This window comes from Ammospiza caudacuta, chromosome 4 (genome assembly GCF_027887145.1).
Source record: "Ammospiza caudacuta isolate bAmmCau1 chromosome 4, bAmmCau1.pri, whole genome shotgun sequence".
Classification (NCBI taxonomy): domain Eukaryota; kingdom Metazoa; phylum Chordata; class Aves; order Passeriformes; family Passerellidae; genus Ammospiza; species Ammospiza caudacuta.
Genome location: NC_080596.1, coordinates 6,919,389 through 6,933,626, shown reverse-complemented (window position 1 = coordinate 6,933,626; position 14,238 = coordinate 6,919,389).

The following is a 14,238-nucleotide window of genomic DNA, read 5'->3' as shown; positions in this document are numbered from 1 at the left end:
ACCTCTAAGTGATAGTCAATTGAAGTTTTTCAAAAGCAGATGCAGGGCTAGGAGAGTAGGGCAAGATCTTTCCTGGTTATGGAAGAGGGAAAGCTTGGTGGTGATTTCCTTTCCTTCATTGCAGGCTTCCCTTCCATCCTGCAGAGCTTCACCTGCCTGCGCTGTCCCTGGCACAGTGTAAATGCCTCTGCTGGTCTCTTGCTCAGCCCAGGTGAGAGCAGCAACACTCTATCTCTGAGCTATTTCACACCCATTCCTGCATTATGTCCAGTCAGTCAGAGCTAGATTTTATGTCTAATGTACAAATTGAGAATTCAATACGCACTAAAACATGCTTGGTTTTGCCTCTGCATTTTCATTCTTTTTTAGCTTCTAGTACTCTTGGACATGCCTGATGGTTCCTGATGCCCAGAGGCATTGGACTACCCAGATCTGGTTAAGCACAGTCTGTGATGCACCACGGAGTTCAGAGAGAGGTTTCAAGTATCTGACTGCAGGAAAAACAGGGTGTCTAGGAGTTGGGATAATTCCAGATCCCCTGCTGAAAGAGATAACAGAGGGCCAGCAAAGCCCTTGCCAGCCCCTCGAGGTAGATTAGCCTCTGTAATTGTTCTGCTAGGCAGTGGAGAACCAAAAGGGCTGCAAACAATCAAGATTTAAAGCAAGCACCAACCCAAAGCAGAAGTAAATATTTGGTACATTTATTTATTTGTAACACACATCTAAATTCCTGTCCTAAATGATAAAATAAAGGCATTATTAGGGCTACAAAATGTCCTCAACCTGGAAATGTTCCAGTCATCAATGAGAAAAATTGAAGGTTGCAAGACAGACAGTAACATGATGCCTTGGCCTGAAAATATGAAAATGTTACCTCTGAGGAAAAATAATCCAAAACAAAGACATTCATAAATAGCTTGGAGAAAAGTGTAAAAGGAGTGGTAGTTCTAGAGGGACTAGAGAAAAGATTTTGAAAGCTAAGCATGAATGTTTGCCTAAGCATTAATTTAGTAAGAGGTAAAGTGTCTTTTCCAGTAGATACACATCAAAATTTTGGAGCACAAAATGAAGATTTTGATTTCTTACATATCCCATCCAAACATGAAAGCCAGTTCTAAAGTCCCATCTGAATCATGTCCTAAAGTCTTGAGCAATTAGCCTATAACATAGGGGAAAAAAACCCCTAGAAAACAGGCTTGCTCATGACTTCTGTGTTAGGTTCTTCCAGAAATTTCTACTGGATTTTTTTTTTTTTGGAACTAGAAGTTTCACACCATGTGCTGAAAAAGCATGTCAGACCTCAGCTGAGAATGTGTGTGCAAGCTTGAGAGGGGAAAAGCCCATCTTTTAGTTTTTTCCATCAGCATAGCTTTCAAAACCTTGTTACCATTAAACTGAATTTCTGATATGACCACACTATTCCTATTTTAAAAAATCCTGATGGAAATAATGGCAAAAAGTCAGTAGCTCAAGGTAGGCTTTGAAGGTAGCTGAGCTCAGTGGCAGGACTAAAAGCAGCAGTTATGTGAGAGGTGAAATATGGAACCATAATGAATCCTTGTACCTGCAAGGTAGCAGCCAGAGCAATATGTAACAGCCATTGCTCATATCAGCCAATGCTGACAGGATGACAAATGGTAATTTAAATTAGGGAGATGATGAAAGCTCTGATTTTTCAATTAACATACAGCTTTATGAAATGAAAGATGTCTATTTTTTTAATGCTGGCTACTTTTCTCTCCAACTTTGCAATACCTGATACTAAAGGAAGAATTTTAGAGGCTTTCAAGAAACAGACTCATGGGAATATAAGCTCATGTTTCATTTTTTTTTTTTTTTGTCAAAGTAATCAAAGACACTTTGATTACTTTGACAATAATCAAAGACATGGATAACATTTCAGAATAGGTTTTCACTGGACAAAGACTCTGTTCTACAACTAATTAATCAGTTTTAGCAAGTTTTGAATCAGGTTTCAATGCCTATCATTCACTAACCCTAAAGGATGACAGAATCAGTCTCAAGTCTGCCATGGCTTTGTTCATCTGTGATGGACCAGAGCCTGCATGCAGTAGAACACCTCCCAAGCCAAAACTCAATGTCAAATGTTTAAAATAACATCTGGTTTTGAAAAATGCGCACACCTAATAAACCTCAGATGTATGCTTACATTTCCATACCCTGAAATATCCAGGCAAAGGGCAAAGAAACAAGGCTTTGCTTGAAGATTTTTTACCATTTTAATTTTTTTTTTTTTCTGTTGAAGATGAGTTTACTAGAAAAGGCCAAGGGAAAGAACAGTTCCAGCAATGTCCTTACACAAGTGAAACCCAGGGCACAGAGAAGGGCCTGGGGATGCTGCCATTGCCAGGTCTCCAAGGCAGCCAAAGGCAGCTCCATGGAAATACCTGCCTTAGTGAGAGCCCAAGGGACAATAAATATGGAAAACCTCACAACTGCAAAATGAATGCTCAAAAGGTAGGGATTTGGTTAGCTTTCAATTTTAAAAGAAATTAAGACTGCCTTTCAAGGCACTAAGGCAGCCAAATTCTATCAGTTCTCACTACATTTTGAATAACTGCCCTGGCTTCTCTCCAGCAGGAACAACTTATTACACTGCTGTTGCTTTGAACTGAGGTCTCAACACATAGGCACAGAAAATAAACTTTTAAAAGATTAATGTGAAAAGTAGTAATTCTATCTCTTTGGCTAAAAGATTCATCTGACCAAGAAAACAAAACAAAGCAAAAAAATAAACCTATCAACCTTCTAAATATCAGACTTAATTGACCCAGACAGATGACCTGTAATTTTGCAGTAGCCTGGGATGTGAAAAATGAGGCACACCCTGGGTGCTGGGCAGGACACCATTGTGCTCAAAGTGCCAGCTTATTCTGGTCAGGGGCAGGAAGCAGCTCCCAAAGGATAACTCTGCAGCATGAGCACCATCTCCTGTGCCTCTTGCCCCCCAGATTTCATCAGGAGTATTTACCCAAGCCAAAAGGGTTTGATTGATAAGTTTTAGCACAGATGCTGCAAATTCAGCCTTTAGATGTAAGTAGTATTGGCGAGTCATAGCTCTGTGCCCTTAATAATTTACCTCCCTTTCTACAAGTGTAGTCTGCTCTAAATAGGTTACCAAAGACTTATCCAAGCTGTTGTACTCTGAGGGGCAAAGCCCACCCCTGCCTCTTTTCCTTTCCCCAGTCCACAGCCTGCTCTCCTCAGGCTTGAAGGCCATCCAGTTGTGGCAGAAGACAGCCACTGCTACTCCATGGAGGAGTTTACTCATGGGGTGCAAGCAACAAGGAAAGAGGACTAAGATTGCTTCCTGTGGCAGGATCCAGCCTGAACTATTTCTCTACCTCCAGGCAATCCCCTCTGATTCATTAAAGGAATTGGAAAAGATACTTCCAGCCTGATAGAACCACCCCAGTGGTGACAGCCAAGTTTATTAATGGAAGCGCCCTGTAGTCAAAGTGTTGCCACTGTGGAGGTGTTTCTCTGATACCACACTTGCATAATCTCAGATCATATATGCAATTGAAATAGGCTAAAAAATGGGTTCAAAAGAAGAGAGAAGACATTATTCTGTCACAGGGAAGGATTTCACTGAATTAAACTAAATTCCCCACAGGCAACATACTCACATTTCTGTCTTATTCAGCCCCCTTCCTTTAGTGGAAAAGGAGTGTAAAAAAGTTCAGCAAGAAAATTGCTGCCATTGACTTCAGTGAGCTGGTATTTCAATGCTGACATTTTATTATTAATATTTTTGATGAGGTATTGGGTTAGAAATATGCTCTTTGGTGTTTTTTTTTTTTTTTGCCCCCGACCAAAAAGGAAACAAGCAACTGTTTTAAACTTCCTATGGAAAAAAATAAAATAGGAGAAGCCTACTGGAGAGCATTTAAAAGTAGTGCTATTTTTGTCAGTAGTCACCCTGAGTTCAGAACTAAATAGTAAAACAATAAGTAAAAGTATAAAGAGTATGCATCTTCAGCAATAACTTGTCAAATGTTGGCTACATTAAATCACAGCCTTTGGAGGTGCTGAGGGAACATCATCAAACCAGTGTTTAGAAGAATGGTAGGTCAAATGTATATTATTTACACATAGAATGCCAACAAGAAGATGGAGGAGCTCATTCACCCCAAATTACCCCAGTATCACTCTGAAGTACTTCTCTACTGTCAAGTGCCACCCTCAGCAAGATGCAGGCACTGATCTTGCCTACCCATGCAGGGTGTGACTGAGGAAAATGTGGCTCATGCAAAAAGGGATTCAGCATGTAGGGGAGAGGATTCCACAAAAACCTGGAGACCAGCTGCCCTGCTGGGTAGCTGCAGCATGTCTGTGTGTGCAGAGGAGAGAGGGAGCTCAGAGGGGAGCTCCTGTGATGGGCGAGTGCTGGAGCACTCCGGGCACGAGGAGCCACAGAGGGAGCTGGGAATGCTGAGCCTGAGGCAGGAGCTGGGGAGGGGCTGCCACCAGCACTGGGATGGAGAAGGCTGGACAGGAGACAGGCAGGTCCTTCTCAAAGGTGCACAGGGAAAACACAAGAAGCAATGGTGATGTGTAGGCACTAAGGAAATTCCAACTAACCTTTCTTTCCCCTCCCCTCCAGGGAAGACAGTTAAGGATGCAAAAGGATGCCTGGGGAACATGTCAAATCTATCCTTGCAGGTACTCAAAACTCCCCTGGACAAGATCCTAAGTGCCTGATTTGACTTAAATGTTGGTCATGTTGGAGCAAAGGCTGAATTACAGATCTCCAGAGCTCCCATCTAACTTGAATGAGGTCGCACAGAAGAAAAACCAAGCACAGAAGAAAAGCCAATCAAAATCCATTGGTTATCCAGATGGAGGATGGCAGTGGCTGGTCATGACCAGCATCACCAGCATTTCCAGAGGGTAACAAAGTTTGGAAAGAAAACATTTGTGAAAGGTGTGAGATTGAGGGATATCCTTGCATCCTGCCCTTCAGTTCAAGCCACAGGAAGGAAAACCATCAGGCACCCCTTTGCCCCCCATTGGAGACACCTCCCAAGGTTGCTTCTCAAGGACAAAGGATGTCCAGTACAACAGGAGTCCTGGCAATGCATGTGGAGTAAGTCTGCTTTTCACTGGGCTGTGGGAAGAGAAACCTTTAAAGTTTTTCTCATGTGACATCTTGACTGCATGCAGTTTCCTTTCTGTCCTGCATCTTCCAAAACCTCTGTAAACTCTGAGCTTCATATGTAAAATATTTGTTTGCTTTAATCTTAATCTGGCTTGAATGAAAATGAGTGTCACAATGTTTAAAATCAAGACACCATGTAAAATTGCATTTGTGTACTCCTCCTAATGTATCTGAAAGGTATAAATTGCATTCCTGACTAAGTGCTCCAGGGCTGCTGAGTTGGCAACATGGAAGTGCTGCCATTTGTGTGGAATTTTCCGGTGGAGGACACAATCTAAAGAGCTGCAAGAGTGTCCCTGCAGCAGGCTGGCACACCAGCAAGCAGCACACCTCAACCCTGAAGGCTCAAAGACCTGCACCACTTTTTGTAATAACTTGTTATAGCTTGGTGACGGCTTGGGGTGAGGAGAAATCAGCTTATATTTTTCATTTTAATGTGTCCAGCACACACATTAGCTTTTCAGAGCAATACATTTGTGAGAGCAAGCCTGTGTGCTGGGCTGGGAAAGGTCACTTCTGAGCCAGATCACAATATTAATTGCATTTACTACACTCAAATTTGTAGCAAGTGATCGTGGAAGTCCTCATTTAGCTGAAATCCACTTTCTTATTTCACAGGCTAAACCAAAGAATATTTGTTTTATATGACCAGAAAAAAAAGAAATCTTTGAAGTATTTAATGCTTTAAACACAGAACAACAGCAGAGCTGCAAACTAGAATTAAACAGGTTAAAAATATTTTTCTTCTGGGTTTTTCACATCTCCTGATATCGTGCCTGATCACATCCCAGCATGATGTGGGACATGCTAACAAAAGACTCAATCTAACAAACATAATTATATCTTTTATTAGATACCTAGTTAAGTACTGTATAGATCATTATTGGTTTGTATCTCAAGGAAACTTTCAATCTCTTACTATGGAGATAAAATGCGACAGTTAAAATATTTTTGACTTGATTTAGCAGCTCTTTGCTTTTTTTAAACAAGCGGCACCAGAGAGCTGCCACGGTAGAGGTTTCTCTTTTTAGGAAGACCACAAAGCTCTAAGGATGCTAGTGAAGGGAGTGAACCCAAATCTATTCCTTCCATAAGCCAAGTCCCCTTTCTCTTGCTGACCACCCCTGCTCAGTTACCATGACAAGGGTTTGTCCCAGAGCTGAGTGCTTCTGAGTTAGGACTTTCTCACACTTTCCAACCAAGGTTTAATTATGGCCAGTTTTACTCCTCTGTGCTCTTCCTGAGGCAGTTTACTAGCTGTCTACTCACTGAAGGTTCACAGGCAGTAATCTTGCCCCCATCCCCCTTCACTAAAAAAAAAGGGCTAACTTTTTTTTTCCTAATGCATACATAATTGATGCAAACCCCAACACCATTAGCTTTTATCAATATGTCGAAACTTTCTGTGATGGGGTTTGCTTTGAGCTTTTGCAACTGAAGCAAAAAAACCCCAAACGTCTCTAACTAATTAAAGAATGTTTTCCTACTGTACTAGTTACAAAGGAAACTTGTAAATATGCCTCAGGGGAACTCTGGCATCTCAAAAACCAGAAGAGAAATAAAATTTTATCAAGCATGCTGTATCTTAATACAATAGTATCTTAATACAATTTGAGGTGTCTCAGAAGTTTGTAATATTGCAGTAGGTGCATGGTTTGATGAACACTGGACTCTCTGGGTATTTTTCTATTTGTCTTTACAAGTTGTCTGAGCAGAGCCATCTGTCAAATGTAGCAGCAGAGACACACAAACACAGAGGAAGTTCCCAGGCTCAACCTGCCCCAGTCAGCAAGGGCACTGCTTCTGACTTTCCAAACCTATGACTCCCTTCAGCCTGTCCCAAGAAGGAGCAGCTGCCACCACCAGAATTGTATTTGCCTTGCCCCCAGATGAAGGAAGGAATGATGACTCTGACTCCATGTTCTCAGAAGGCTAATTTATTATTTTATGACACTATATTATATTAAAGAATACTAAGCTATACTAAAGAATACAGAAAGGATACTTACAGAAGGCTAAAAAGATGATAATGGAAACTCGTGACTTTCTCCAGAGTCCTGACACAGCTTGGCACTGATTGGCCAATGAGTGAAAACAACTCACACCAGAAACCAATGAAACAACCACCTCTTGGTAAACAATCTCCAAACACATTCCAAAGGAGCAAAACACAGAAGAATCAAATGAGATAATATTGTTTTCCCTTTTCCCTGAGGCTTCTCAGCTTCCCAGGAGAAAAATCCTGGGCGAAGGGATTTTTCAGAAAATATGAATGCGACACGCCAGACTTTCTCCAGCAATGCTGCCCATCTCATCTCAAGCAATGGCTCCCACTTTCTTAACGAAAATCTTGAGGGGAGACTGGTGGTAATGGTATATCAGGTGAGCTCTTCTTCAGTGCAAACAACTTCCAGCTGTTTCCTTCCTTCATGACATCCTCAGTTTCCCCACTCCATGACTGGATGTGCCCCTCTGTTTGTACAGTCAGATGCCTCCAGGGTGTCCTGCTGCTCCAAAGGTGCCACATGTGGCTCAGAGCCTATTTCTGGCAGACCCAGGAAAACTGGCAAGCTATCCTGGATAATTGCTGAGGCACCATGTTCCAGGAACCCAGCTATCAATCTCATTCATTGGCACAGTGCTGCACTGTAGTGATGTAAAAACCACTAAAGGGAAAACTGCTTGGATGGAGCTACCTGAAATATGCTTTGCAGCTTGTTTCTCTACTCCTGATCACTGGATGAAAGTGCACTTCACTGAATTCACTGCAGAGGCAGCAGCAGCAGTTTCATGCCATCACTGTCCCATTTGCACTGGGTGCCCCAATACATTGTCCTCTTCCTCTGTTTCCCCACCCACACCCATTTCAAGTCTCACCTCACAGTATCATTTTTAGTCATAATTTGCAAACCCCTGACTGTGACACATGCCAAAGCAGAGTTCTCACCCTTTCCACCAACATTCTTTATTATCAAATGGTGGGGGCTGGTGACACCTCGAGTGGCCAAATTTTTGCTGTAGTTACATTGCATGACTCACTCAGTACTGGTGTTGAAATCCCAGATTTTTCTGTGCGTGTGATTGTTCTCCCCACCCATGACTGCCAGCAGTTTTTATCTCACTTCATGTTATACAATGCCTCCTGAAACACAGAATTAGTTGCACACATGTAAGGCCCAAGTGAATACACAAAGTAGAAACCCAAGTACAGACATACCCACACAGCCTTGATGCCCCGTGAAATCTGCTGCAACATCCTTTTCCAGCACAAACATCAAAAGAACTGCAGTGTGCTGGAGGCCAGCTTGGAAGAAACACTGACTGCATATGACCAAAGCCAGGACTAGAGAGAGCAGAAGAGCTCTGGCTAAAGCCGGCAGCTCAGAAAGCAGGAATGATGCAGGAGTGATGCTGGAGCAGGGCATCTGTGGTGGTCCACATGGGCCCAGACACTCAGCATCCCTTGGGATGAGGTGCACAGTGAGCCTGACATAATTCAAATGAGTATTTATACTTTATTAGTAAAGCAGATTAAATGGAATGAGAGGATCCCATCTAATCCTCTTAGCAAATGAGGTTTTTTAAGATGTAAGACTTGTATACGATTTCTAGCATTCAGAATTAAGGACAGTTATTTCTGATTAAGTTTTATTACTACATTCAAAATGAAATTATTCATGATGTTTTTTTGGTACTAAAAAAAAGACAAAAATGCAAATCCTGGGATCTTCTTCAGCTGCTTAATATTAATGTCCAACTATGAATTGAACTGAGCTAAAATTGAGTTAAGGGTCACTCTTTTAGGAAAAAGAATCCACAGTTTTGGGAAGATGTGTCTATTTTTCTGTAGCACAAAAATCTCTTGGCTGGTACAGTGTTTATTTCAGATGAAAAAACTGTTATCTCAATAATCATCTTCAAAGAGAGAAAGGCTTTACAGGAAAACAACTAAAAGAAACGCATAAACTTTAAATATATATAGAGCTTGTTGAAGTTTGTTTATTTTAGTTAAACTAATAATGATTATGTCTGTCACTATGAGTTCAAATGGCAAGGTTAATGTTAACTTTTACATTTTTACTCTGGCTATAGAACAAAGGTACTGTCTACTGGGATTTATCCTGCGGCAAAATTTCCTGTTTAGGGTTTCTATCTTCTCACACATGACCCAGCAGAAGTGAGTCTGAGGTGACACCAGGGAGAGATACAAAATACTGCAGCTTGCTCATCCACAGTCCATCTTTTTGCATTATCAGAGACACCAGTAAATGGCATTAATTTTCAAGTTTGCATTCAAGAAAAAAAAAAAGTCACCTTCCCTTGATGTTCATTGGTCTTCTAGGGTTTTTAATTGTGTTTACAAGAAGAAGTTACAAATGAAGATTGGCTAATTTTAGCAGAGGTGAGTCATAGAAATCTGCAGGAACCAGCCAAATTCAGCATTCCACTGTATTCTTTGCTTATTGAAGACTCTAGATAAAGTGATGGCCATTCATATGGCTATAAAAAATAGTTTCTATTTCTGTTTCTGTTGTGGGGCTGAGCTGAGGACCCCATATTTGCTCCTGTTCCCTGCCATCAGTTTGAACAGTTGCATAAATAAATGCTTCACACACAAATTCACAGAAGCTCTTTTATTGCAGAAAATTCTTACATGAAAACTTAAACTCTTAGATTCAAGGGAGGGGGTGTGATGTTGCTGCAAACTTCCACCATCAGACTAGTTTTGTGTCATAGCCATCGAAGGTCTTAGGTATTAAAAGTTTTGTATAAAACCTGAATGCAAAGCATTCACCCCCACCTCTTTGATAAGTTTCACAAAACTACTCAAAACCACTGACTTCCTTGCTTGGGAAGAAACTTCGCATTCACCAACAAATTAATTATCTGGCTATTACTAAACACAAGTCTTTCCATTTTGGATGACTTGTGTTTAGTAATGGCCAGATAAATTTTCACTTATAAAACAAATACCCAAACAGTGCCACTTTTAATAATGAAAACTGCCATGCAGCAGCTAATGAAGAAAGCCAGACACTGGCCTACCATAAATGAGTCCCCTGGCCCAAAACACAGTTCCAAACATTACCAAGTTCAGTCTCACTTTCAACAGACCATTTCCAAATAAAGCAGAAGAGACATGCAAACATATCTTGCTATAAATCTTTCTCTCTCCAGCAGTTTCCAGAAACTCTAATTCCAACAGGGACCAAATCTAGCAGACCAGATTCAGGCAAAATACAATTTTCATTTAAATCAGCAAGAGCCACTGGTGACTAGCAGGCAGCATTAAACCACGTGTACTTATTAGCGTCCTAAGAGAAACATGAATTTTAAAACAGATGGTAGAATTTGAAAGAAATTGAATCACAAAATAAGATCATTAACATAAATGCTTCCTCTTCTAATCAGCTACCACTGTGGTACTGTCAACTGGAGCGTTGGGGAATATCATTCATTTCCTCATCCCAGAATGTAAATATATGAATTGTTTCACTCCCACTTTTCCCTCACCCCCACACCCTTTGCACAGGCACTTTTTTTCCCCCTCAATGTTTCCCTCAGTTAGAAAAAAAATTAGGGTGGACCATTTGCTCTCCTTCCCAACAGGGAAGTTTTCTGCATCTACTGAAAAAATGCTAAATGTTGACAGAGAGGGATATTTTGGGACGGCATTTCCGACTTACTCCTCCCACACTAGAGTACACCCTGTCAGGTGCAGGCAAAAGAGCTTGGCAAAACAGCTAAAAAAGTACAACCACGGAAGAAAAAAAGCAGAGCTCAGGCATTCATATTTCTCAGTTTACATAGCAAGTAAACAACCAGTACAACAACTTTGTGCTCAAACCATTCAGTTACAAATAAGTTGGTTTTTTTTACCTTCTCCAACAGGATTTCTGCAGCCAGAATTTAACCCTCAGTTTAAATGCATCATGGACCAGAGCATTGGTTAAAATGCTCTTCACTGGCAATGGCTTTGAGAACTGACTTGCTGGGACACAATATAGGTAGGAACTAGAGCACCAGTAAAACCCAGTCATCACAAGAAACAAGGATGCTTAAAGCATACTGGCATTCTACAAGGAATGTCAACGCTATCTCAGAAAAAAATCACATAAAAATGGTATTCCCTTACCTGACTGAGCTTTCAAAAGTGCACATCCATCACAACTCCCCAAGAGCAATAAGAAAATGAGCTGTTGTGGCTTCTTTCCCTTGAGGAACACAACAATGCAGGATCCTGCCTACCCCCTCACTCAGCTGTAAGCTGTTGGTCCTGGCAGATCCTGTCTGGGTCCTGACCTGCCCAAGCCCCAGCTGACAGCAATGGGCAGCTGGTCCTCTAGGACCCCCAGGGAACCTTTTTTGGGTGCTGAGGACCTGGCATAGTGCTCTTTTTCTCTGGAATAAGAAGGAGCACACTCCTGAGGTTATCAAAAGTTCCCAAAAGGGCTCTGTGCAAGGGGGCTGCTGGGCCTGAGCTGTAGGAGCACCAGGTGCATAATATTGCTTTAAGCATGCTTAGCCTGAGCAAAAACTCTGTGAAACTGTTACAGGTATCAGCTTAAATTTTTGGGCAAGGCAATCACAGGTTTTGCTTATTTCCAGTGTAATTCACAGTGGCTACATAGGGTTTTAATCTGCAGTAATTTAAATGGATTGTAACAGGACATGGAATTTAAATTCAATGCTTTTGTTTCTCTATCTAACTTTAGGTGCTACAAATGCTGGAGCAACCTAGAAATAAATTTTCAGATTAAAAATGCTCACTGTAGTAATTTCTTTGCATCTCTGGGTTGAAGGGGTAAGGCTATATGTAGATATGAGACCAAAAGATTTAAGCATATTATGTTGCAGGTACAGGGCTGAATTTCAAAATCACTGCCACCTTCCCCACCATCAACTTATTGTCAATTATTTATACACAGAAAAGAAATCATGTAGAGATATCCATGTGTTTGTTCTCCCATGAATAAAGGCACAAAACTTCTACCTATTATTTTCCCAGCTGGAAGCTAATCCGTGCTGAATTTTGCTGCAGTGCTGAAGATTTCTGAAAAGCTTCACAGATGATTGAGCTGAAGCTTCAATACACAGGATCTCTCAGTAGGCAAAAGAGTATCATCCTCTGTTTTCCTCTATCAGCCTTTTTAAAGCAGGAAGAAGATGAAGAAAAGAACAGATGAACCTGTTGAGAGGTTCTTACAGCATTACTTTCCCCAGCAGTGTTAATAACAACCGTACAATTTTGCACAGTTATTTCAAGGCCTTAAGAACTGGGGACTGACTTAAATTCAGCAGCGCTGTGCTGCAAATGCAAGTGAAATTGAGTATTTCCATTCACCCTGCAAGTCTGTGGAGCTGTTGGCCTCCCCATGCAGCTGTTTCTGCTGACACCTGATGTTCAATGTGGGCTAACAGGCTTTCACTCTTGCAGGACCTGCAGGGCAGCTCCCTGCTTGGTAAGGACCTGCACTAATTGATCAGGCAAGCTCTTGTCAGCATTAGTATGGGTATAAACTGAGTCTGGAATAGATTTGTTTGTTTGTTTTTTCTCCTGGGGCTTTCTAGGACAGTTTTGAGCCATTTATCCCACTGGAGTACTGATTCAACAGAACAGAATGAGATGTTTGATCTCATGATGTACGATCTGCTTTTCTCTTTTGTTTTCAAGTTCACCTGAACTTCTGAACTGGTATCTTTTTCCTCCAGTTAGCTTAAGTGACTGTTTCATGGCACAGTGATTTGGAAAATTCTCATTTTATAAAAGCTTATATTTCAGTCATCTTTCAGCTCAGACAATTATATCCCTGAATGTTATAAAGCTAAGGCTGTTAACATACAGATGGCAAAACTGTTGGTGCAGCAGAAAAGGAATGGTAAGTGTTTAATCCTACCAGCTGCTCTGAATCCTATGCAGGGGCAAGAAAACACACTAAAACCTTCTCCTTGCACAAGACTAGCTGTGAGCTCCTGATTGTAGGAAGTTCAGCAAATGTCCTTCAAGCTGGGAGTCCAGTCTCTCCTGTAGTCTCTCTCAGTGCCTTCTGGCAAGGGATGCCCTCTTTTAGGACAGCAGTTTGAAGCTTTCTCTGAGACTGGAAAGCTGAAGGGAACAATGGCAGGATGATTTTGTGCTCCATGAGGAGAGCTGCCATCTCCCCAGGGCAGATGTTGCAGTTCACTGCCTGGGAGTTTTGCTGTGCTCGCCTTTGCCAGCACAGGTTGACTTCTTAAGCAGCTGTTTCTGGAAGGCAACAGCTCTCAAAACCAAACACACAACCGTCTGACTCCTGCTTTCAGTAAAGTTATACAAGGAATAGAATGAAACATTTGCTTACTGATGAAAACTGATTGGAGCCATGATTAATTGATTTTAAAATCCAAAATGGCAGATTCATTCCTGGCTGAGCAGAAAAAGCACAGCAGTTGTCTCTCTACTCCCAAACAGTTATGATGGTAAGTTGGATGTGATATCCCATTTCTAAATGTTTTGCTTTCCCAGTGTCCTGAGCTGACACAATAAGAATAATTTACACTGCAGAGGAAATACTGCTGGACACAGCCTGAATCCTGTGCAGCTCAGGTCAGAAGTCTTCACTTTCCCTGAGTGCCTTGCTCCAACTGGGATTACCTGAAGTACCACTGCAGTTCAGACCTTGGGATAAGGCACTATGGAGCAATGAAGCATCTAAAATTGGGAGAACAGATTTGTGCATTTGTTGAATTGTGCATTTTCCCAGTGAATTGCTTTATATTGCTACATTACTTAATGCTCTCCATTTTCTGAGCTTATGAAGTGTGGCTGCCATTTAGCAGCGCATTGTAGTCCAGAGAGACATGCTGGTAGAGGGATTTATAGCAGTAAGATGGCAGCCTTATGGGCAGAGTTATGGGCTGGGGAAAGAGTGACTATTAACTGTGGATTTTGGTCCAAGTTCATGGAAAAAATGGAGAGTTGCTTAGTAAGGATAACTGTTTTGGAAGTTGTTTGGAAATTCTGTAATACTGACTAAAACACCCATCCCCCCCAGCTTCTGCTCATGTGGGGGAAT